At 38.2% G+C, this 21,670-nt stretch overlaps 1 protein-coding gene and 1 long non-coding RNA gene across 4 annotated transcripts in view; one reads left to right on the top strand and one right to left on the bottom strand.

The window, feature by feature from the left end:
• Positions 1-693: 693 nt before the first annotated feature.
• Positions 694-4,561, bottom strand: LOC134291404 (uncharacterized). The gene is made up of 2 exons (XR_009999075.1): positions 3,961-4,561; positions 694-1,792 (listed from the first exon to the last, which is right to left on the bottom strand). It is a non-coding gene; the product is annotated as an uncharacterized LOC134291404 (long non-coding RNA).
• A 6,587-nt stretch (positions 4,562-11,148) lies between these two features.
• Positions 11,149-21,670, top strand: part of LOC109418606 (nyctalopin-like) — a 473,642-nt gene continuing 463,120 nt past the window's right edge. For 2 of the 3 annotated variants that reach the window (XM_062842278.1, XM_062842277.1), the window contains exon 1: positions 11,149-11,711. The gene's annotated coding sequence lies outside the window, so the exon portion shown is untranslated. Of the gene's footprint in view, positions 11,716-21,670 lie in introns of all 3 variants that reach the window. The other variant, XM_062842279.1, reaches the window with a different exon arrangement.

Below are 21,670 nucleotides of genomic sequence, written 5' to 3'. Positions count from 1 at the left end.
AATAATTCCTACAGAAGTATTTTGAGGGAATGCTCAGAGAAATCCTCCAGAAACTCCTCCAGATATAACACCAGAAATTCCTCCAAGAATTCCCCCAGAGATTCACCCAAAAATTTCTCCGAAGGTTCCTTGAGAGATATCACCTTTAAGGATTCCTCCAGCATTTCTGCAGCAATTCATTCATGGATTCTTCTATTAAATCTTTCAGTGATTTTTGCAGGAATTCCTGCAAGAATTCTTTCAGGAGTTCCTCCAAAAATTTCCTAATGAATTTCTTCAGAATTTTTCCGAGAATTTCTCCAGGAATTTATCGAAATATTTTCGCACGATCTATTCCAAGAATTTCTTTAGATTCTTTGCGTGACGTTCTCCAGGAATTTATTCAACATTTTTCGAGGAATTATTAACACTTAAGTGGCCGGCAGGGTACCCGGGTACCTTTTTCAATTTCAAATCTCGATATTTTAATGGTTATTGAGACTGGGATGTTGGAACTCTGTTAGATCTTATAACTCGTGAATATACATCTATTACTGGGGTTGACCAAATTTTAAAGTGAGGAGGGGCAGGGGGAGGGGCTCCTGCATTTTTTTATTACGTGGAAGGCCGGCAGGGTACCCGGGTACCCACGAAATTGAAATGATCATATCTCCGTCAATTTTTCATCGATTTTGGAAATTTTTAGCTCATTCAATTCAGAAACTCATCATCTATCGGGAAAATATTTGGTTAGACCGATCTAATCACCGTGGTTTTCGGAAAATCCATATTTTTGGGAGCATGTCCTTATACCATATTGAAACCCACATTGTTAAGGCTAGGATACCTTAAAGTGTTTATGGTCAACCATGGCCTCACGGGAAGCGTGTTCCGAAATCACAGTTTCAAAGTCAACACGTTTTATGATTCCCTGCCGGTCAGATACAATATGCCAAAGCAATTTTACGATGCTTGGTACCGAAATTGCTACTAACCTACCGAAAATCCCGTATATTCTATTGTATAAAAACACGGATCCGGAAATCCGGACTTTCCGGTACCTATGGTGATCGGACCGGTCTAACCAAATACGATCTCGATAGATAATGAGTTTCTGAGTTGAATGAGACAAAAACTTTTAAAATCGGTGGAAAAATCGCTGAGATATGATCATTTCCATTGCGTGGGTACCCGGGTACCCTGCCGGCCTTCTACGGGTGTTTTTTTTGCTGGCCACACTACGGTTAAAGAAGTTACTCCAAAAACTCTTTCAGAAATTACTGCAAGTATTCCTCCTATAATTTCTCTAACTGTACCTCCTAAAATTTCTCTTGGAATTTCTCCACGAACACCTCCAGAAATTTGTACATGCTTCAGAAATTTCTTAAAAATTTACTCGAGAGATTTCTTCAAAGATTCTTCTAGAAATTCCCCCAGAAATCATTTCAGGGACATCTCCAGAATTTTTTTCCTAAATTTCTCCAAAAATATCCCAATAAATCCTCGAAAATTTCTTTAGCCTTTATACCAAGAAATCTTTCAGTAATTCCTGTAAAAAATAATCCAAAAACTCTTCCAGGATTTCCTCCTAGAGTTCTTTCAGGATTTCTTCAAGAAATTCCTCAAAGAGATTTCTCCAAGAATTGCACCAGTAATTCTTTGAAGAATTTATTGAGAATTTCCACCAAGAGCTCCTCGAGGATTTTCTCCTAAAAATTTTCCAATATTTTCCCAGGAATTTCTCCAAGAAAATCCTCCAGAAATTCTACCAGAAAATGTTACAGTATTCCTCAAAGTTTTCCTCCAGAAATACCTTCAAAAATTCCTTCATTTATTTCTCGAGGTGTTTTGGTAGAAATTCATCCAGGAATTCTTTCAGAGGTTGTACCCAATGATTTCTCCAGGCCCACCAGTAATTCCTCTAGGGCTCCTCCAGAGATTCTCCAAGGAATTCTTCAAGGGTTCCACCAAAGATTCACCACGAAATTTCTCCAAAGATTCCTCCAAAAATTTCTCCAGGGATTCTTCCAAAACGTCCTCTAAGGATTCCTCCAGGAATTCATCCAGAAATTCCACGAGGGATTCCTCCAGGAATTCCTCAAAGAATTCCTTCAAAGATTTTTCCAACAATTGATTCTGGGATTTTCTCCAAGAATTCCTCCAGAATTTTTCGATGAATTTCTCCATGATGTTCTCGAAGAATTTCCGCAGGAATTTTTCAAAGAATTTCTTCAGCAATTTCTCTATGGAATTCAGTAATTTCTCCAGGAATTCCTGCAAAAAAATCTAATAGAAATTCCTGCAAGAATTCCACCATTCTTTTTTTTTTTTTTTTTTTTTTTTTTTTAAATTCCTCAAGGTTTTCCTCCTGGAGTTTCTCCAAGAATTTCTCCCGGAATTCCTCCAGCAATTTCACCAGGATTTTTTTTCGGAAATTCCTCCTGAAACTCTTTCCATCTGGTATTCTTGCTGAAACTCTTCCAAGAATTCCTTCAGGAATTCTTCCATGAATTCCCCCCGATATTCCTCTAGAAATTGCTTCAGAGATTCCTACATGAATTTCTCTAAAGTTTACTTCAGAAATTTAACCAGGCATTCCTTCAAGAATCCCTCCAAGATTTCTTCCTGAAATTGCTCCGAGAATTCTTTCAGAATTTTTCCTAAAAGTTCTCCATGTATTTCTCCAAGAATTTCCCCAAGAATTTTTCCAAGAATTTCTACAGCTTTTTTTTCAAGAAGTTCTCCCACAATTTCTATAACCATTTCCAAAGGAATGTCTCTAATAATTTCTCCTGAAATTCCTGTAAGAAATTCTCTTGAAATTGCTTCACAAATTCCTACAGAAATTTTTCAAGAATCTATTCAACATCAACCGTTCTATAAGCACGATGAAAAGAATGTTTATCCAATGACCGTACATCGGTTGTAAAACACTTGTTCAACGTTAGAACCATCAGCTATTTACACAACCATCATAAACTTTTCTTCAACGTTTAATAAACAATGTTATATGACGCTATTTGTTTAATCGTTTAAGAATGGTTTTAGAAACCATTATTCTGCATTAGCAGCATATTGCGTAATAACAAGCTTTTTTCGACATTCATTCCACCATAATATAATCAAAACATAGTGGGGCCGTGGTACACCTCACGAAATTTATTTCTATTAATAGATATGGTTTTACAATTGCTACGAAAACGTTTCTTAAATGTTTCTTAAAATTGTAACAATAAAATTGCAAAAATGGTTTAACTTTCTACATTTCTGCATTTGTATTTAATCTGGAATATCTCTCTTTTCTGATCATATAGCCACAACCTCTCCATTTTATTACATTTTTATGAAACAAATCCCATCAATTGAAAGACTCGAACTCTGGACCTTTGGATTCACACTCGTCTGCATCTGCTCTGCTTGAATCCGAATTACATGAATCGGCATATTTAAAGTAGTATATAAATATTCAATCCCTGAGTCGAATACATTACCGTACATATGCTGCTTAAGCATTGCTTAAATATGTTATTCAACAAATTGGCTTCATAAACATTGAAGCTGATCAATGCAATGTTTGAATAATTGTAACCGCAACGTTTAATCATAAGGCATGCATGTTGATTGTTTTGCTAGTCCGTCAGTATTCACGGTGTTGTGTTGTGAGATTGGTGACACTTCAAACTTTTCTTTTATTTAAACGCCCAAACATGTGAACTTATCAGATTATTTTCACCGCTCCTGTTTTGTCTCGAGAGGAAAATGGGTAACGATTGTGTATATCTCCAAGCAGCTGAAAATATGAACATAAGAAAGCTGAGCCCGGTTTGACCGGTGCCACCATAGTGGTTAATCTAACTCGTCAATGACAAATAGAGGAGCCGCCCAGGATCCACTTCAGTTGCATTTTCTGGGTGTTTTCGTTGCTTCTTAGGATTTCTCCAGGAATTTTTCCAGGGATTCATCCTGAGATTCTTACAGGACTTCTTCTAGCTATTTCTTCAGAAATACAGAAGTACATCCTCCAAGGATTCCTTAAAGAAACCCTGCAGGGATTCTTCCAGTGAGTAATCCCCGAAGGAATCTCTGGAGGAATCCCTGGAGGAATTCTTAGAGAAATTCATGGAGTGAATTCTAACGGAATTCCTGGAGTTATTCCTTGAAAAATTTCTGAAGTGCTTCTTAGAGGAATCCATGAACTAATTCTTTAAGAAATTCCTGTACCTGAGATAATTCCGGTAGAAATTTCTCAAGTTATTTCTAAAGGAATTGCTGGAGTACTATCTGAAGGAATGCTTGATAGAATTTCTTGAGGAAGAGTTATTTCTAGAGTAGCTTCTGGATAATTCTTGTAGTAATTTGCTGGAGTGTTTCCGAGAAGAATTCCAAAAGGCTTTCCTGGAGGAATTCTTTGGAGAAATTTCTAAAAGAAATCCTTTAGAAATTCTTGGGGGAATTTCAGGAAGCAGACCTGGAGAAATTTCAGGGGGAAGTCCTGAAGATATTCCTGAAGTAATTCCTGGTGGAGTTCTTGAAGTACTTCGTGAAGGAATTCCTAAATGATTTGAAGAATTTTTAGAGGCATTATTAGACTTCCTTGGGGTATTTCTAAAGGATACAGAATTCCAGGAGGATTTTTTTTTAAGAATTCCTGGAGTAATTCCAGGAAGAAATATTGTAGAAATTTCTGGAGAAATTCCTGGGTAATTATCTGGAGGAATTCCGTGAGTAATTCCTTCAGAAATTCTCCCAGAAGTTTTCCAGGAAATACTCTAGAAATTCCTCCAGGAAATATTCTAGGGATTTCTCCAGGTATTCCTCCAGGATCTACCCCAGCGATTCCGGCAGATATTTCTCCAGGAAATACTCCAGGAAATCCTCCCGATAATTATCCAGGAATTCCTCCAGGAAAGCCTTCAAGAATTCCTCCCGGAAACTATCCAGGAATTCCTGCAGGAATTCCCACGATATTTCCAATTCTTTAAATCATTTCGGAATTCTTTCACGAATTACTTCTGGAATTCCACCAAGAATTACTTCAGGAATATCTCTAGAAATTCCCCCGAAATTCCCTCAGGATTTTTTCCTGAAATTCCAGGAATTTCTCACGTATTTATTTTAGAAATGTCCCCAAAGGATTCCTTTAGGAAAGCTTTCAAGAATTCTTCTCGGAAACACTTCAGCAATTTCTTCAGAAATTACTTCAGGAATTACTCCAGGAGCTACTCTAGAAATAACTCCAGGATTTCATAAAGAATCTTCATTAAAAATTCCTTCAAGAATTCTGGAAAAATTCCTGGAGAAATCCCAAGAGGAATTCTTCGAGAAATTCCAGGAGGAATCTCCGAAGGAAGTTCTGGAAGAATCCCTGGAGGAATTCCTAGAGCATCACTGGAATCACTGGAATAATCGCATCAGTTATTTTTGGAGGATTTCCTGGAGGTTTCTGGTAGAATTCATGAAGAATTTCCTGAGGAATTCGTGAAGGAATTCCTGAAAAAAAAAATCTTCAAAGACCCCTGGAAAAAAAAATTTGGGGGATTTTTGGAGAAATTTCTAGAGATATTCTTGGAGGAATTCTTGGCGGAAGTCTCGAAAGAATTCCTAGAGGCATTATTAGAGAAGGTTTTGGAAGAATTCTTGAAGGAATGATTGGAGGAACTTGTGGAGGAATTCTTGGTGTAAGTCTTGAAGGAATTGGAAATTCTTGGAGGATTTCACGAAGAAATTCTTGGGGGAATTCCTGGAGGAATTTCTGTAGGCATTTTTGGAGGATTCTTAGAAGATTTCCCGAAATAAATTATTGAAAAATTCCTGGAGGAATTTCTGGAAGAATTCCTCGAAGAATTCCTGAAGGGATTCCATGAAGAATTTTTTGAACATGTCGTGTAACAGTGCCTGGATTAATGCAACGGGGAATTCGTGTAGGAGTTTTTGGAGAAAATCTTGATGGAAATCCAGGAGCAATTCTTGGGGGAGTTTTAGAGTAATTCCTAGAGCAATTCCTGAAGTGCTTCTTGCAGAAATTTCTGGAGGACTTCCTGTTGGAATTCTTAGAAGAGTTTATTTAGGAATTCTTGCAAGAATTGCTGGAATAATTCCTGAAGGACTTTCTGGATGAATTACTGTGGGAATTATTTGAAGAATTCATGTAGAAAACTGTCTTCTCTGTAGAATTTTCCGAAAGAATTTTTCTATGGGTAACTGGAGAAATTTGTGAAAAAATTCTTGGATGAAGTCTTGGAGGATTTCCTGCAGGAATTCTTGAAAGAACTTTCGGAGAAATGGTGTAAGCATTCTACGATGAATTTCTGATGAAATTCCTTGAAGAATTCCTGGATGAATTCTTGACAGAAGTCTCGGAAAGGTTTCTGAAAATATACTTGTAGGAGTTCTTGAAGGAAATTAAAAAAAATCCTGGTGGAATATTTGGTGGAATGAAGATATTATTAAAGGAATAACTGGAGGGCCACCTGTTGGAATTTCTTGAGTATTTTCTAAAGTAATTTCTTAAAGAATTTATAAAGGAATTACTGGATTCATTTCTGGAGGATTTTTTGGCGAGGAATATCAAATTCCTGGAAAATTCCTGAAGCAATTCTCGGAGGATTACTTGGGGTTATTCCATTAGTTTTTTTTAAGAATTTCTGGAGGTTTCCTGAAGGGTAGGTATTTATGAAAGAATTTATTAAGGAATTCTTAAAAAAAATCTTGAAAAATCCCTACAGCAATTCCTAGAAGAAATTTTTAAGGAATTGCTGGAGTAGCAATTTTTGTTGGAATTCCTTGGAAAATTTTCGGAAGATTTCCTGGAGGAGCTCTTGGAGAAATGCCTGGAGGAATCCTTGGAATAACGCCAGGAGTAGTTTTTGGAGGAGCCTCTGAAAGATATCCTGCAGGTTTTTGGGGGAATTTTTCGAGATATTCCTGAAGGAATCTCTTGCAAAATCTCTTAAAGATTCCCTGGAAGAATTCCTAAAGGGATTGTTGGAGGACATATTGGCGAAGGGCTTAGAGGAATTCATGTAGGAATTCTTGGAGAAACTTTTTTAAATTTAAATTCTTGGAGAAACTTTTGAGAAATTTCGGAGAAATACCTCTAAGATTTCTTTGGAGAATTTATGGCGAAATTCCTGGAGAGATTCTTGCAGAAATTCTTGGGAAAATTCTTGTAGGATTTGTTGGAGGAATTCCTGAAGAAATTCCTGGAGCAATTTTTTTAAAGAACTCTAGGTAAAAGTCTTTAGATGTTGCTGGAGTAATTCGTGGAAAAATTCCTAGAGAAGTTCTTTACAGTATCCTTGGAGAAATTTCTGAAAGAATTCTTGGCAGAAGTCTTGGAGGAATTTCTGCACAATTTTTTGGAAAGATTTCTAGAGGGATTCTTTTAGCAATTCTTGATGTAAGTCTTAGAGCAAATCCTGGAGGAATTCTTGGAGGTACTCCTGGAGAGATTCCAGGATGAATTTCAGGATGGATTTCTGTAGGAATTTCTGGAAGGTTATCTGGAGAAATTTCTTGAGAAAATTCTGAAGAAACCTCTGGAGGAGCTCTTGGAGCAATCCCAAAAAAAATTATTGGAGAAATTCCTGGAGTAATTCCGGGGAAATTCCTTAATTTGTGGAGAATTTCCTAAAAGAATTCTTAGTGAAATTTATAAAGGAATTCATCGAGTATTCCCTGGAAGACTTCCTGGAAGAATTTCTGAAGGATTGGAGGAATGGAAGGAGGATTGGAAGGAATTGGAGGAATTCCTGACGGAATTTCTGGAAGAATTCCTGGAGAAATCCCTGGAGGAATTCCTGGAGCAATTGCTGTAAGAGTTTATAGAGGAATCACTGGAGAAATCCCTAGATGAATTTTTGAAGGAATCTTTGGAGAAATTTCCAGAGGAGTTCTGTGAGAAATTCCTGGAGGAATTTCTTGATGATTTCCTGGGGGAATTTTAAGAAGGATTTTTTGAGGAATTTCTAAAGAATTTCTTGGAGCAATTTCTGGAGTAATTCTTGGAAGAATTCCTGGAGAAATTCCTGAGATTATTACTATAGGAATTCCTGAAGTTATTCCTGGAAGAATTTCTGGAGGAATTCCTCGAGAAATTTATGTAGGACATCCTGGAGTAATTCCTGGAAGAATTCCTGAAGAAATTTCTGAAGTATTTCTTGGAAGACTTCCTGTAAGAATTCCTGTTGAAATTTCTGAATGTATTCTTGGAGGAATTCCCGGAGAAATTATTGAAAGAACTGCTCGAAGAATTTCTGAAGTAATTTCTGATAGAATATCTGGAGTAATTTCTGGAGCAAATCCTGAAGTAATTCTTGGAGGAGTGCCTGAAGTATTTTCTGGAGGAATTTTCGAAGGAATCCCTGGAGAAAACTCTAGAGGAATTCTGTGAACTGGGGAAATTCCTGGAAGAATTTCTTTTTGATATTCTGGCGGAAATTCTGGAAGGAATTCTAGAGAATTTCCTGGAGTAGTTGCTGTATTTATGGAAGAATCACTGGAGGAATCCTCTTTAGAAATTCCTGGGGGAATCCGTAGAGAAATCCCTGGAGGAGTTTCTGGAGAAATCCCATGAGGAATTGCTGTAGTAATTCCTGGATTAATACCTGCAGGAATTCATGGAGAAATAACCGGAAGAATTTCTGTGGGACACCGTGGATAAATTTCTGGAGGAATCCTTAGAGGAATTCCTAGGCAAATCCTTGTATGAGTTCCTGGAGAAAGTCCTGGAACAATTTCTTCAAATATTAACTGGAGAAATCCCTGGAAGAATTCCTGATGTAATGTCTTGGACAATTCTTGTATGAATTCGGGGATGAATTTCTGGAGGAATTCCTGGAAGAATTTGGAGTGGACACCGTGGAGATTTTTTTTTTTCTAAATGAATCCCTGCAGGTATTCCTGGAAGGTGTAAATGGAGGTATTTTTGGAGAAATTCCCTTGAGTCCTTCAGTAATTTCCGGAAAAACCTGAAAAAATCCCAGGGAAATTTCAGAGAAATCACAAAAAGAGCTGGAGGAATGCCAGACTCCTGTAGGAATAACAAAAGAAAGTCCTGGATGAAACCCACAAGCAAACGCTGGAGGAATTGCAAAAAAACTTCCAGTAGAATCCAAACATGAATTTGCCTGAAATCGCACAAACGTTCTGCCAGTATTCACTTGATTTCCCTTTCTGCATCATTGTTACTGCACATCAAAACACATCGGGAGACACTGCGCAGAAGCAAAAACAAAAAAAAATGACAACCGCTTCATAGTGTGCGTGAGTTCGCGCAACATAAATTGTTGGTGCGCATGCGCTAGCCCGGTGAGCACGGTCTGCAGTGAGAACGAAGCGAAAACAGTCCCGTCGAGCCCCGGCCCCGGCGGCGGCCTGGCCCCGGTCCCGGCCCGTTGGTGTGAATAGCCCTAAAAGAAACAAAACAAAAACATTGTTCGGAAACGCTCAGCATAAATATGCTTAGTTCACCAACATAGAATTCCCTCTCAGAGAATATAGAAAACTCTCTCCTTCGTTTCGTTTTCTTGAGATTTGAGCAACTTCCTATGTCGCACGCAGCATAACCTGATGTCGCATCACATCGTGCAGCATGTCACGCGTGTCAGCCACCGAATGCATCGCTTATGCTCGCGCTCACCACCGCCCGCATTCGACTCACATCGGACGCGGTTCGGATCGTCCTTGCTTCGAGAGCGCTCCGCCGGTGCCGCGACTATCGCGATCCGTACTCGTACAGGGCACTTGGCCTCTTCAGTAGTGTGTCTGCCATCGGGCATAGCGCGCGCGTTCACCGGTCTAGGGGAGCGATTTTCCTTCGCTTGTTGATCCGAGTTGATGATTTGCGGAAAAATCACGTAGCTCGCGTGTTGACGACTAGCGACGAACGGGCGGACGGTCGTTATACGTACCGCGTGGAAATCGATACGGTTTGGGGGCAGTTGGGAGCTGGGAGTTTTTTTTTTCGCAAGATGTGTCTTTGTTGAGTGGAAAGCGAGTAGAACTAGGAATGGGAAAACATTTTTGACGAGCGTAATGTATGCAATTCTTCTTTGAATTCAAGAAGCAGAATCTTCATTTGAAGTAACGGTGGAACGTGATGAAGTGATCGGGGAGCTACAGCTAAGAAGAGGAGCAGTGATTTGTTGATAGTGATTCCGGTAAACATGCACGTGGAATGTGAATCGTGAACGTGGTTGGTTTTTAGAAGCAAAGGTTCTTTTTACAATCATTCAAAAGTTGGAAAAGAAGTGATTTCAGAAATGAACAAACATCCTAGATTTTTTGAGATTTTTTGCACCATGCTAATCGAATGCAACTTGATCGTAGTTATCTTTGTTGGTTTTATATTCAAATCACAGCCTTTTAAATTCTTTATGATTAAGAAGTAATGATAATAAACTAGATGAACGGAATTTCGCCAATATTTTGACTTCGAACAAATTGCATTGAGTTTCTGTTGCTTTGCTCTGCAAACTTTTTTTTCAGTTTTTTGGTCTCCTTTTTTCTAATTGGCTCGCAGGAAATAAAACATTTCTGAATCGTTTCCAGTTGTTTCCTACAAGCTATCGTGCGAGACTTCCTAATTGGTATCATCGACAGATATTGAACTCGTTGGGCAAGTGAAATTTGATCGGCTGTTCGAAAACACCGGCAGTGTGAAGTGGAAACGGCGTAAAAACGGTGAAAAACGAAATCCACCCAGTGAATAATATAAATAGGCAGTTCCCTTCATTCGATGAATCGGATGTGATTTCAACAAAAAAAGCGGATGCACGCAGTGTTGGTAAAATCACACTCAAAGCTCACTCATGAACCGCTCCTGCGTGAGTAAACTCGCGCGCGATTCTGAATCATTTTCTCACGCGCGAGATTTTCATGCAAAATCTCGCTCTCGCGAGTCAAGCGCCGAAATCTCGTTCGCTTGTAAAACGAGCCCAAATCAATTTTAACGACATCCAATGTTGTTGTACGATAGTTTTGCTTTTGTTCTATCATACAATCCTAAAAACTTCGATGTAAATAATAAGAACACCAAGAAATAATGCAATGAGTGAAATCGCGAGTCAACTCATGCATGATTTTTTCGGCAGTGAGTTTGGCGAGTCAAGAATCGCGCGTGAAACAACTCAAGCATGAGATTTGAGAATTTGAGTTTTTACCAACACTGGATGCACGTGCAAAGAGTGACCGATCACTGAGCACATAAAAAGCCAATATCGTTTAGGGGAAAATTGAATTTTATTAGTAGGCGCAAGTGTATCTGAAACGTTTATCAACAACAACGGAAGAATCGCTGAGAAATCCACACAAAATAACATGTCGCCCAAATGCTGCGTGGGCAGAAGAGGTGTCGAAGAATGAAACGTTAGTCTGAGGACGGCCTACCAGTAGTATCAGAGCCAGTGTGAGTGTGGCGTAATAGAGGGTATTTTCGGTGCCGCATTGTTATGCTAATGCCGGCTGTGTTGTTGAAACAAATTTCACGCGCTGCAATAAAGTTTTAGTGGTTGGATGGATTTGCTGTGGCGGTGGCGGCGGCGGCTTTCCTCGTGCTGGTGGGAGAAGATTTGAATCGATTCGATTGTTCTACTGCCGCCGTTCAAGTGGTTCTCTCGCAGTTCAAGGAGGAAAAACACGGAACAAGAAAAACATAAATGGTGAACGGAAATTGAAAAGCCAACGAGCTGCGGAGAAAGCGAGACAGAGAAAGACGGCCAGTACCGGCAAATGTAAGTGAGTTGTTTATCAACATATTAAATCTCGTGAGAGGGATAGTATGTATATACATGTATAAGCTGTAGACGCAATGTTATTCAAATTTGAATAGGTACCTATCTTTTAACCCTTTATAGGGGCTGTCCATAAACCACGTGGTCATTTTTTTGGGACTTCTCAACCCCCCCCCCCCCCCCCCGCGTGGTCGTTAGTCCATACAAAATTTTTTATTTGTCCATACAAAATTGTCATTGGCCGAAGCCCCCCCCCCCCCTCTATTGCCACCATATACACATATTTTTTTCTGTTCTTTTAGAAAATTTTTACAACTTCTGTTTTTATTGATGGACACAATATGCCTTTGTGAACACTCATGATTTTTTTTTTGAGTTTGAGAATGTTTTTTTAGAACAAAATATCTCTCAAAAGAAACAGCCATTTTTGAGTGCATAAAGGTTTATAAGCTCGAACTTCTGCTGTGGTGATCGAATTGAAAATCGAATGACGAGGAATGAACGATCTATGTTCTTTTTACTTGTGGACAACATTTCAACTTGATTGCTTCATTACTTTTCGAAACACAGCCTTTTGAAAAAAATGTACTATAATAAATGGGCATGTACTAAAATTGCCATATCGTTGAAAATAATTGACCAATCGAGTTCAAATCCACTCATGTAACTCATGAATATGAGGGCAATAACCTTTTAAAAAAATCAGCATGATTGATAAACGCATCACAAAATAACAACATTTTAAACTTTGTTGGCAAAAAGTTAAAATTTAGGCCATTTTATTTTCATACAAAATCGACCATCGATTTTTTTGAAAATAAAAACGTTTTTGTTCATTACACCATATGTACTTGATATTCCAATGAAGAACGAGTGAATTCGGTGCCTGGTTCTCTCGGCCTTATAAAGGGTTAAAAGTTGTGTTTAGCGAAAAAGACACCATCAGTATTTGTATTTTGGAAGTCCTGCAAATTGCACCTTTGGAAAATATTGTTTGATAATGACAGTATGAGAGTTTTCTCATTTCCAACCGGTATAAAAGCCTAAATATAAGAGACTAATCTCTAACTCCCAGACAATATTTTTCGGCTTTGTCACGTAATTGCGACTGCTGAGGGTTAGAAAAGAATGACCCAGACCTTGACTTAGACTACCAATTTACATGTACAAGAAAAGGTATGATTGTGTTTAACGTACTCTTATACGGGGAATTCGCATCATATAAGATGCTGGAAAAATGCCATGTGCGTACACAAGTGGAGGCAATAGATGCGCATTAACGGAACAATAATAACGCTATATGACTTGAAGCAGTTATGCGAATTATAATGTGGATTATTTCGATGTAATGTAACGTGTTATACGACTTATTATTCGAGAAATAAACTATTTTTGTCACTTCTATCTCGAACCATTGGATTGATGAACCATACTTTACACTTGATATGTACCACACACGACTTATGAAGCAGGCTGATCAATTGCCAAGACATTCTAACTCACCTTAGTATTTGTTGAAACTCACTTGGTTAACCTGCGCTTTGCAGACTATCTGATGTCAAAAACGATGAAGATTGATTTCCTGTAAAATTTTGACTACCTCTCCCTATCAAGAACCATCCATTGTTAGGGATTAAAACATAAAACAAAAATAATGACTTTGTAGCCATATCTATGGTTCTTCACTTTCTTTTAGCTTTTTGGCACTGCATCCGTAGTCAAACAGTAGGTAGCTCTTTTATTGTTATCACAAATCAGATTGTAGGTATTACGTCAACATAAACTATTAGGGCCCATATAGCCGAGGCGGTAAACGCACGGGTATTCAGCATGACCATGCTGAGGGTGACGGGTTCGATTCCCGGTCGGTCCAGGATCTTTTCGTAAAGGAAATTTCCTTGACTTCCTTGGGCATAGAGTATCTTCGTGCCTGCCACACGATATACACATGCAAAATGGTCATTGGCAGAGGAAGCTCTCAGTTAATAACTGTGGAAGTGCTCATAGAACACTAAGCTGAGAAGGACTAAGCCAAGAAGAGAGAGAGAGAAACTATTACATATTGAAATAACAACATATGTAATCAAAATTGGTCTTCCGCCGTACATACACTGTGGTGCATAATTGATCGGACAAACGCCGACTTTCATACAAAATGGCCAAGTTTGGGATGCTGTAACAATGGTTTGCGTTGATGGATTGAGCTCAATTGTTGACACGGAACTACTTATGTGCTGAATTTTACGTATACAAGGTACAAAATTGACCTCAATCCATCAACGCAAACCATAGCTACAGCATCTCAAACTTGGCCATTTTGTATGAAAATCGGCGTTTGTCCGATCAATTTGACAATGATTTTTCACAAGGGCCTAACTGACTTTATCGATTTCTCTTCGTCGACTCTCTCTTTCGCTAATAACTTGATTAAAACAAACAAAATCATTATTCTTTTTGTTTCTATAGCAACATGTAGTCGCCTTCTTTGCATTTCAACCATAAAATCTTAGGAAAACTCAATACACATTCTGTGATAACACAAAGAGAGGGTCGATGAAGAGAACTCGAAAATGTCAGTTAGGCCCAAATGAAAAATCAGTGTCGAATTATGCACCACAGTGTATATACGAGTAACTTAAATAGTACCGTAGTCCGTGGTCAAATTGATGACTTTGAAACAACTTTTGCAGATAACATTTGTAGCCATTCAAATCTTGGCAAAAGAATTTCTGTTAAACCAGTAACGAGTGGATGTCTATTAGCGTTGGGTAATTTTGAATCGATGTTCGCAGCATCGATGTTTTTGTTCCGATTAATCGATTTTATGAATCGTTGTTGAAGCCCCACGAAATCGACCGAATCTATTTTTTACATTCGACTTTTCTTTCGATTCAAAAATATTAACTTTTTTTCAGAATGCACTGTAGAGTTTAACCATTAAAAAATGTTCATAAAATCGAGGGTCTATCTCTACATAATCTAAGGTTTACTAAATCAGGAGTCACGGACAACGTCTAAGTGAATCTTTCTCAGGATTCTGGAGGAATCCTTTGTATGGTCTAGTCTAGAGAGTCCCTTTCGGGGCCCTAGTGCATCCTTCTCAGCAAGCCCGTGCGCAGAAATGGCGCCAAGGGAGGGGTTTTTCCTAATTTCGGAAAAAGGCGAAGAGGCGCCTAGTGTATGGAACATTCGTAATGGGGGGGGGGGGGGGGAATAACCACCAACCCCCTCCATTGTGCACAGATTTGCTTCTCATGATTCTTGGTCAGTCCATCCCTGAATTTCGAACATTTTTTAAATCCATGTCAGGCTCCTAGATTAATTTCTCTTAATAATGTGGAGGATACCTCTCAGGATTCTGTGGCAATCTCTTTCAGGATTCTAAAGGGATGTCTTTCATTACTGCAGGAGAATTTCTCTCAGGACTCTAGGAGAATCTCTCTCAGGATTCTGAAAGAATCCGCCAGAGAGTTCTGGGGATATCCGTTTAAGCATTCAGGAGAATCCCTAAGAAAATCTTCTCTCAGGATGTGGCGTATTTCACCGGATTCTGGCCGGCGATACGACGAAAGTTATGAGTTGGAACGACGACGAAACTAAAGTATGTGGTACTGATGCGAACGGAGAGATATATTCGGACGTGTCAAGAAAGTGTTCTGCTTCGTACGGTTGCTTGAACATAACTAATTTATTGTAGAGTTCAGTGTGTGCTTTAACAGAATATTCAATTCATGTAAGTCAAATTAACGTAAGTGTGACGGTGTTCTGCGAGCAAAGTGTTTAGCTATAAATCTAGGTGTGTAATTCGATTGGTTTTACAAATTCATTTTATAGTAGTAGGATCCAGGCCGCAACACAGGATTCTGAGGCAATCCGCCACAGCATCCAGGGAGAATCCATTTCGGGATACTGGAAGAATTCCTCTTAACATTCTGAGAGAATCCATCTCAGAAAACTGGAGTAATCTCTCCCAGGGTTCTAGGGAAATCCTTAATAGAATTCAGGGAGAATTCCGATTGGAAGAGTCTTGCTCTCTTTTATGGGTTAAGGGTTTGCAGAATGCTGGTGTGATAATTACACACACAAGTTTACAAAATAAAACGAAAGTCGTGAACTTGCGTCAACGACCAAAGTTTTTGAAGCACAATTTAGCGCTGATTTCGAAATCGACCTTCAAAAATTTTTAAGTAGAACAGGTTTTGAGTTTTAGCTCAATATCGAGTTTTACAACTTTTTAAAATATGGAATTTACTTAAATTCAAATATCTCATTCAGTTTTGTTCAACCAATTTCAAATCTTTTTCCCTAAATTAAAAGCTGAATATAATATCATTCGATCATCTGAATGCAGGTTTTGCGTCAGAATGATGAAATTCAAGATATTGGTGAGTTTTAGGGACGATCTCCTTAAATTTTAGCCAAATTTCCAAAATTATATGAAGAAATGTATTTTTTTCAATGAAAAAAACAATTTAAAAATTCTTTTTCAACGGTTTTTTGACGTATCGTATGTAAGCAAATTACAGTAAAAAATTCAGTTCAATCGGAGCATTGATTACGAAGAATGAGATGTGTGATGTGAGCGACTTTGCTTAAAAAGAGAACAAAAATCGATTTCAAATCATCAACCTTGTATGGAAAGTCGAAAAAAACTCCGCTCTACTGTAATTTTTTTCCTACGCGTTTTCGAACTCAGGGCATGATTCTACACCAAAAATGATTATCAGCTAAGCGAGTTCGAAAATGGTGTAAACTAGTGTTATCTGCATTTTGAAGAAATCTCTCACAGAATTTTAGATGAATCCTTAGAGTTATGGTAGAGTCCCCTTAAAGTTTTGGAGGAATTTTTCTTAGCAGTATTATATGGAAATACCTATCAGAATTCTAGGGAATCTTTGGATTCCATGGTTCCACACCAAGGGGGAAATCCCTTTCAAGTATTCAAACAAGTTTCTAGATGATCTGGGTTGATTCCTCTAAGGATTCTAGAAGACCCTCACTTATGATCCCACTCAGAATTCTGAGGAAATGTTTCTCAGTATTCTCAGGAGAATTTTTGGAGAATCATACTCAGCATTCTCAGAATTGTGGCGAAATTCCTCTCAGAACACTTGGGAAATATTTCTTAGGATTCTAGGGAAAACCCATACACGATTCTAGTGGTATCCTTCTCAAGATTTTGCGTTAGACCCAAGTTTCTCTGAAATTGGGCTTTTTCGGGAAATTCCATAGACAGGATTCTGGGGAAATTTCTCTCAAGATTCTAGGGAATTTGTCTCATGATTCTGGAGAAATCCTTGGGATTCTGGGGCTATATTTTTCTAGATTCAAGGGCACTTTTTCAGAATTATTGATTATTGATTAATCTCTCTCGAGATTCTGGGCAAAATTCTCTAGACAAATTTGGATGTTGAAGAATCCCTGGCATATATTTTGTGATTCCTCTTACATGCAGAAAAATGAGGCTCGTTTAAAACAATAAAACGCATGGTTGATTTTCAAACTGAGCATTTAGTTATTCCAAAGTTATATTTCTTTGTTTTTACTTGGAGTTCATCAATCAAAACAATCAATCCCCATCATTTCATATAACGTTAAAAACTTAATTTGTTTCAACAAAATGGGGACCCCAAACATGGCCCGGAAGCACTCACAAATCTTTAAAATTCTCACCGCAACATCGCCACAACAAAGAAAGTGTTTCAAATCCATCACTTCAACTTCCAAGTGCAGTTTTGGTCGTGATGGATAACGCGCAGGTACTCAAAACAGCATCCACAAAAAGTTGGTCGGTTTTGCCTTTTTGTCTTTTTTTATTCTTTTTCGCTTCCATCCGCTTTCCGAGTGTCTTAAAATAGATTTCCGAGCTGCCGTCACCAACACAATCACATTCCGGCTTTGTTAGTGGTAAAAGTGCAGTCGTTTAAAACAATCCCTTATTTTATGTTGAAACTACCAAATCTCTGTTTGTTCTAACCAACCGTCAAAAATTTCGACAAATGAAAATTTTTGTATTATCAAACAACGGAACAGTTCAGTTTAAACTAGAAATCAGTTTGTCGCTATAGTAAATTGAACTAGAATTTAATTGTGTTTATAATTTATTTTTTGCGTGCAGGATTCGGAAGAAATCCTTCTCAGTATTCTACGAAAATAACAGTGGAATTCTGTTTTCTGTATTCTGAGGCAGTTGCTCCCAGAAATCCATCCTAGGATTCTGGGAGAGTCCCTCTTAGTAATCATGGAAAATCCCTGACAAGATTATGGGAAGATTTTCTTGAGATTCTGGTGTAACAATTTCAAGTATTATAGAGGAATCACTCTCAGATTTCTGGGACAATCCTTCCAATTTCAGAAGTTCAGGGAAGTCTTTTCAAAGATTTTGGGGAATGTCTTTCAGGAATCAGTGCTATTTTTTCTGTTTTATGTGGGAAGTCCTTCCTAGAAGTTTTCGAAATCCCTTTCAGGGAGAATTCTTATCAGATTTTCGGAAAAATCCTTCTTAGGTATCTAGACATATTTCTCTTAAGAATCTTAAAGAACCCCTCGTATGATCCCTCTCAGGATTCTGGGGGAAGCACTCGTAGAGTTCTGGGGAATACCTTTCGGGATTCTGGCAGAATTATTCTCAGCATTCTAAAGGATTCCACTCAGGATTTTAGGGGAATTTTGGGAGAAACCCTTAAAGGATTCTGGAGGAATTCTTCTCAGGCAATCCTATCTCCCAGAATTTTGGGATTGTCTAACTTAGGTTTCTTTGACAATCCCGTCCAGTATTTTGAGAAAATCTTTCTCAGGATTCTGAAGTAATCCTTCTTAGGGTTCTTTTCAGGATTCTGGGTCATATTTTTAAGTTTCTTGGGAAATTCATCATAGTATTCCGAAAATCTTTTGTGAGAATCTCCCACAAAATCAGTATTCTAGATGAATTTATCTCAAGAATGTGGAAGAACCACACTTGGATTTTTTTACAGGATTCTGGGAGAACTCATCTTAGGATTCTGGTAATCCTCCTTATAATTCTGGAACATTTTGGGAGAATTCCAAGGGAGAGCATTTTTTTTAGGATTCTACGATAAGCTGGTTTCTGAGGGTTTCTGAGGCAATTCGTCTCATAGATATGAAGTAATCTCTCTCAGGATTCTGAGAAAATCCTCAAATCAGAACTCTTACAACTAATGAATTTGGCTGTTGAATATAAAATTTGGAATAAATTAGTTCAACCACATTAAATCACTTTTTCAACTAAAATTGAAACTTTTGAAACTGATTCATGTCCAGAATAGCTAAATCACATCACAATCAAGCTTCCACAAATATGTGATACTCCTGCCGGCAATCCATTGTTTAATACCAACGGTTTCGGCTGTGTAAAAAACACCTTGAAATTTTTTTAAAATACTAATACGCGACTATTTTTTTTTTCAAAGAACTGAAAAGTTCACACTCTCCTCTAGACATCTATGAATTAAAATAGATAAAACTGCTATATGATCATAACGCCGTGCAGAAATTACCCCACCGATCAATTAGACCCTGAGTTACGGTACTTTATACGATATAATGCGTGCTTTCCTATAGGGCACTGAAGGTCTTTGACCTTTCGTGACTGTTGTTTACGATTTGTACTTTAAAAAAACTTCAGCCTTCCATCGGTGGTTTGATTTAATTCAAAACGTGGGGTACGCATGCGTTTGTATGTGTGCTGATTAATGACTTGATGGGAGCACGGTTGCTCGCCTTTCGGAGTTCCTTCTAAGATTCCTTAAGTATTTCATTCAGGATTCCTCTCAGAGATCCTTCGCGGATTGTACACATATATGTAGTACCATTTTCTGGAATTCCCAGTAAGCTCTTGATGAGATTCTTCCGGTTTTTTTTTTTGATTTCTTCGGAAGTTCCCTTGGGGATTTCCAAGGCGCTTCTTCTAAGAATTCTTCAGAAGTTCCGCCTGGGATTTCTTTAAAAACTCTTGCCAGGATTCCCCCAGATCCCCCAGATCATTTTTTCCTGGATTTTTATTCCTTCAGAAGTTCCCTGTGGGATTGTTGTTTGTTTGATTGTTTTCGATTTCCACAAGGTATTCCCGGAAAGTTGAATCTCGCAAGATACAGTTGGATGAAAACCAGAAAGAACTTGTTAGTGTTTCCTCAAGGAAGTCTTGCAGAAACTTCATGAGAAATTCCATAAACAAAAGCTGCTGGAGGAATTCCTCATAATACTAAAAAAAATCCCTAAGAAACAAAAATGAACTTCCGGAAGAATTCCAGAAGAGTCTGTAGGAATTCCTGATGGAACTCTTGGTGAAAACCAGAAAAGAGTCCCTAGATGAATCTTGGAAAGAGTTCGTGAAGAAATCTCAGAAGCTGTTCCTGAAAGTATCTCGGAACAAAAATCTTATCAGGGGTTCCTGGGAAGATCTCAGAATGAATTCCTGATGAAATCCCAGGTGGAACTCCTGGAAGAATCTCGTATAGAATACCTGGAAGGAATCCCTGGCGGAGTGTTGGAAGGAGCTTTGAAGGCATTCCTGAAACAATCCCTGAAAGAACGCCTAGAAGAATCCCGAGTGGCCTTGCTAGAATTTCCAAGATTACTGGACGTTCAAAAAAACTTCTGGAGATATTGTAATAGAAACTGTTAGGAGAACTTTGTATGGAATTCCTGAAGAACGCCCGAAACTCCAGAAGAAATCTCATGAAGTCCCAGAAAGAATCTCTGAAGAAATCCCGCTAGTAGTTCTTGGAAAAACCTTTTGAAAATGATTTCGCAGAAGCAAATCCTGGAGGGATGTATCTCAGTTTTCATAAGCATTTTTTTAGCCCGAGCTAAGACCATCTCGGCACCCATGATTGTTCATCTCTTCCGACGACAGAACTCACGTTTTTGTGAGTACTTCGAGAGTGAGATTCGATTCCAGACCCTCGGCGTATTAGCCACGGGCTTCAACAGCAGGTCCGTTTCAATAAAAAAAAAAATAAAAGTAATAAATAAACAAACTTTGATTTTCAATAATTTTATGTCTATTTCTGGTTACTTAAGGTAGGAAAATGGCAAGAGGCAAAATTAGGTAGATCTTGTGTCGTAACGCACCTTTCTGAAATTATGTATCCACTATACTGGTGAGCTCGTTTTATTCTTTAAAAATGCATTTTTTTACTAATCTGATAGAACGGTAAATTATTAGATGAAGCAAATATCGTAGTTGAAGAAAAGTGGAAAAAAGTTTGATGGCAAAACAACTCTGTACTCTGTAACTGTTTGAATCGGGTCATCGGTAATATGGATCCGTACAAAATATCCATAGATATCGAACTAACTATGTCTCCGCGTTAGGCCTATCCTTCCACTGCTACCCAAGCAACACACATGTTATATAAAAGTTACAACAGCGCAAGTTTTGATTGTATAGAAGTTAATTTAACGTAATTCTAACATTGTGTTGAAATTACGTCAAATAAACTTTTATACAATCAAAACTTGCGCTGTCGTAACTTTTGTATAACATGTGTGTTGCTTGGATACTAACATAGTGGAAACTAACCATTGGTCGGAAATTAATGTGGAATTTTAGCTAAACTCCTGCCTGGATTAATAAAATATGACTTTCACAGTTGCCTATCGCTAATATCAAACTCTTCTGTCATTACACAGCGAAACATTTCTTTATCTCAAGAGCAAACTTATGTGTCTCTGATAGATCTAATCTGGGCTCAGATTTGCTCCAGCACGTCAAAATTTTGAGCTATACCTCAATTTATAGGGCATTTACGACTCATGCAAAATAAATACAAAAAACCCAGAGTCGCATTTTTGCCCTATAAATTGAGGTATAGCTCAAAATTGTGACGTGGTGGAGCAAATCTGAACCCGGATTCGGATTTAGCAGCTCAAAAACTGTCAGAGACACATAAGTTTGCTCTTGAGACAGACCAACAGTTAATTTTTGCTGCGCTGTG

This window comes from Aedes albopictus, chromosome 3 (assembly GCF_035046485.1).
Source record: "Aedes albopictus strain Foshan chromosome 3, AalbF5, whole genome shotgun sequence".
NCBI classification, from domain to species: domain Eukaryota; kingdom Metazoa; phylum Arthropoda; class Insecta; order Diptera; family Culicidae; genus Aedes; species Aedes albopictus.
This window is presented reverse-complemented; position numbering and strand designations above follow the sequence as displayed.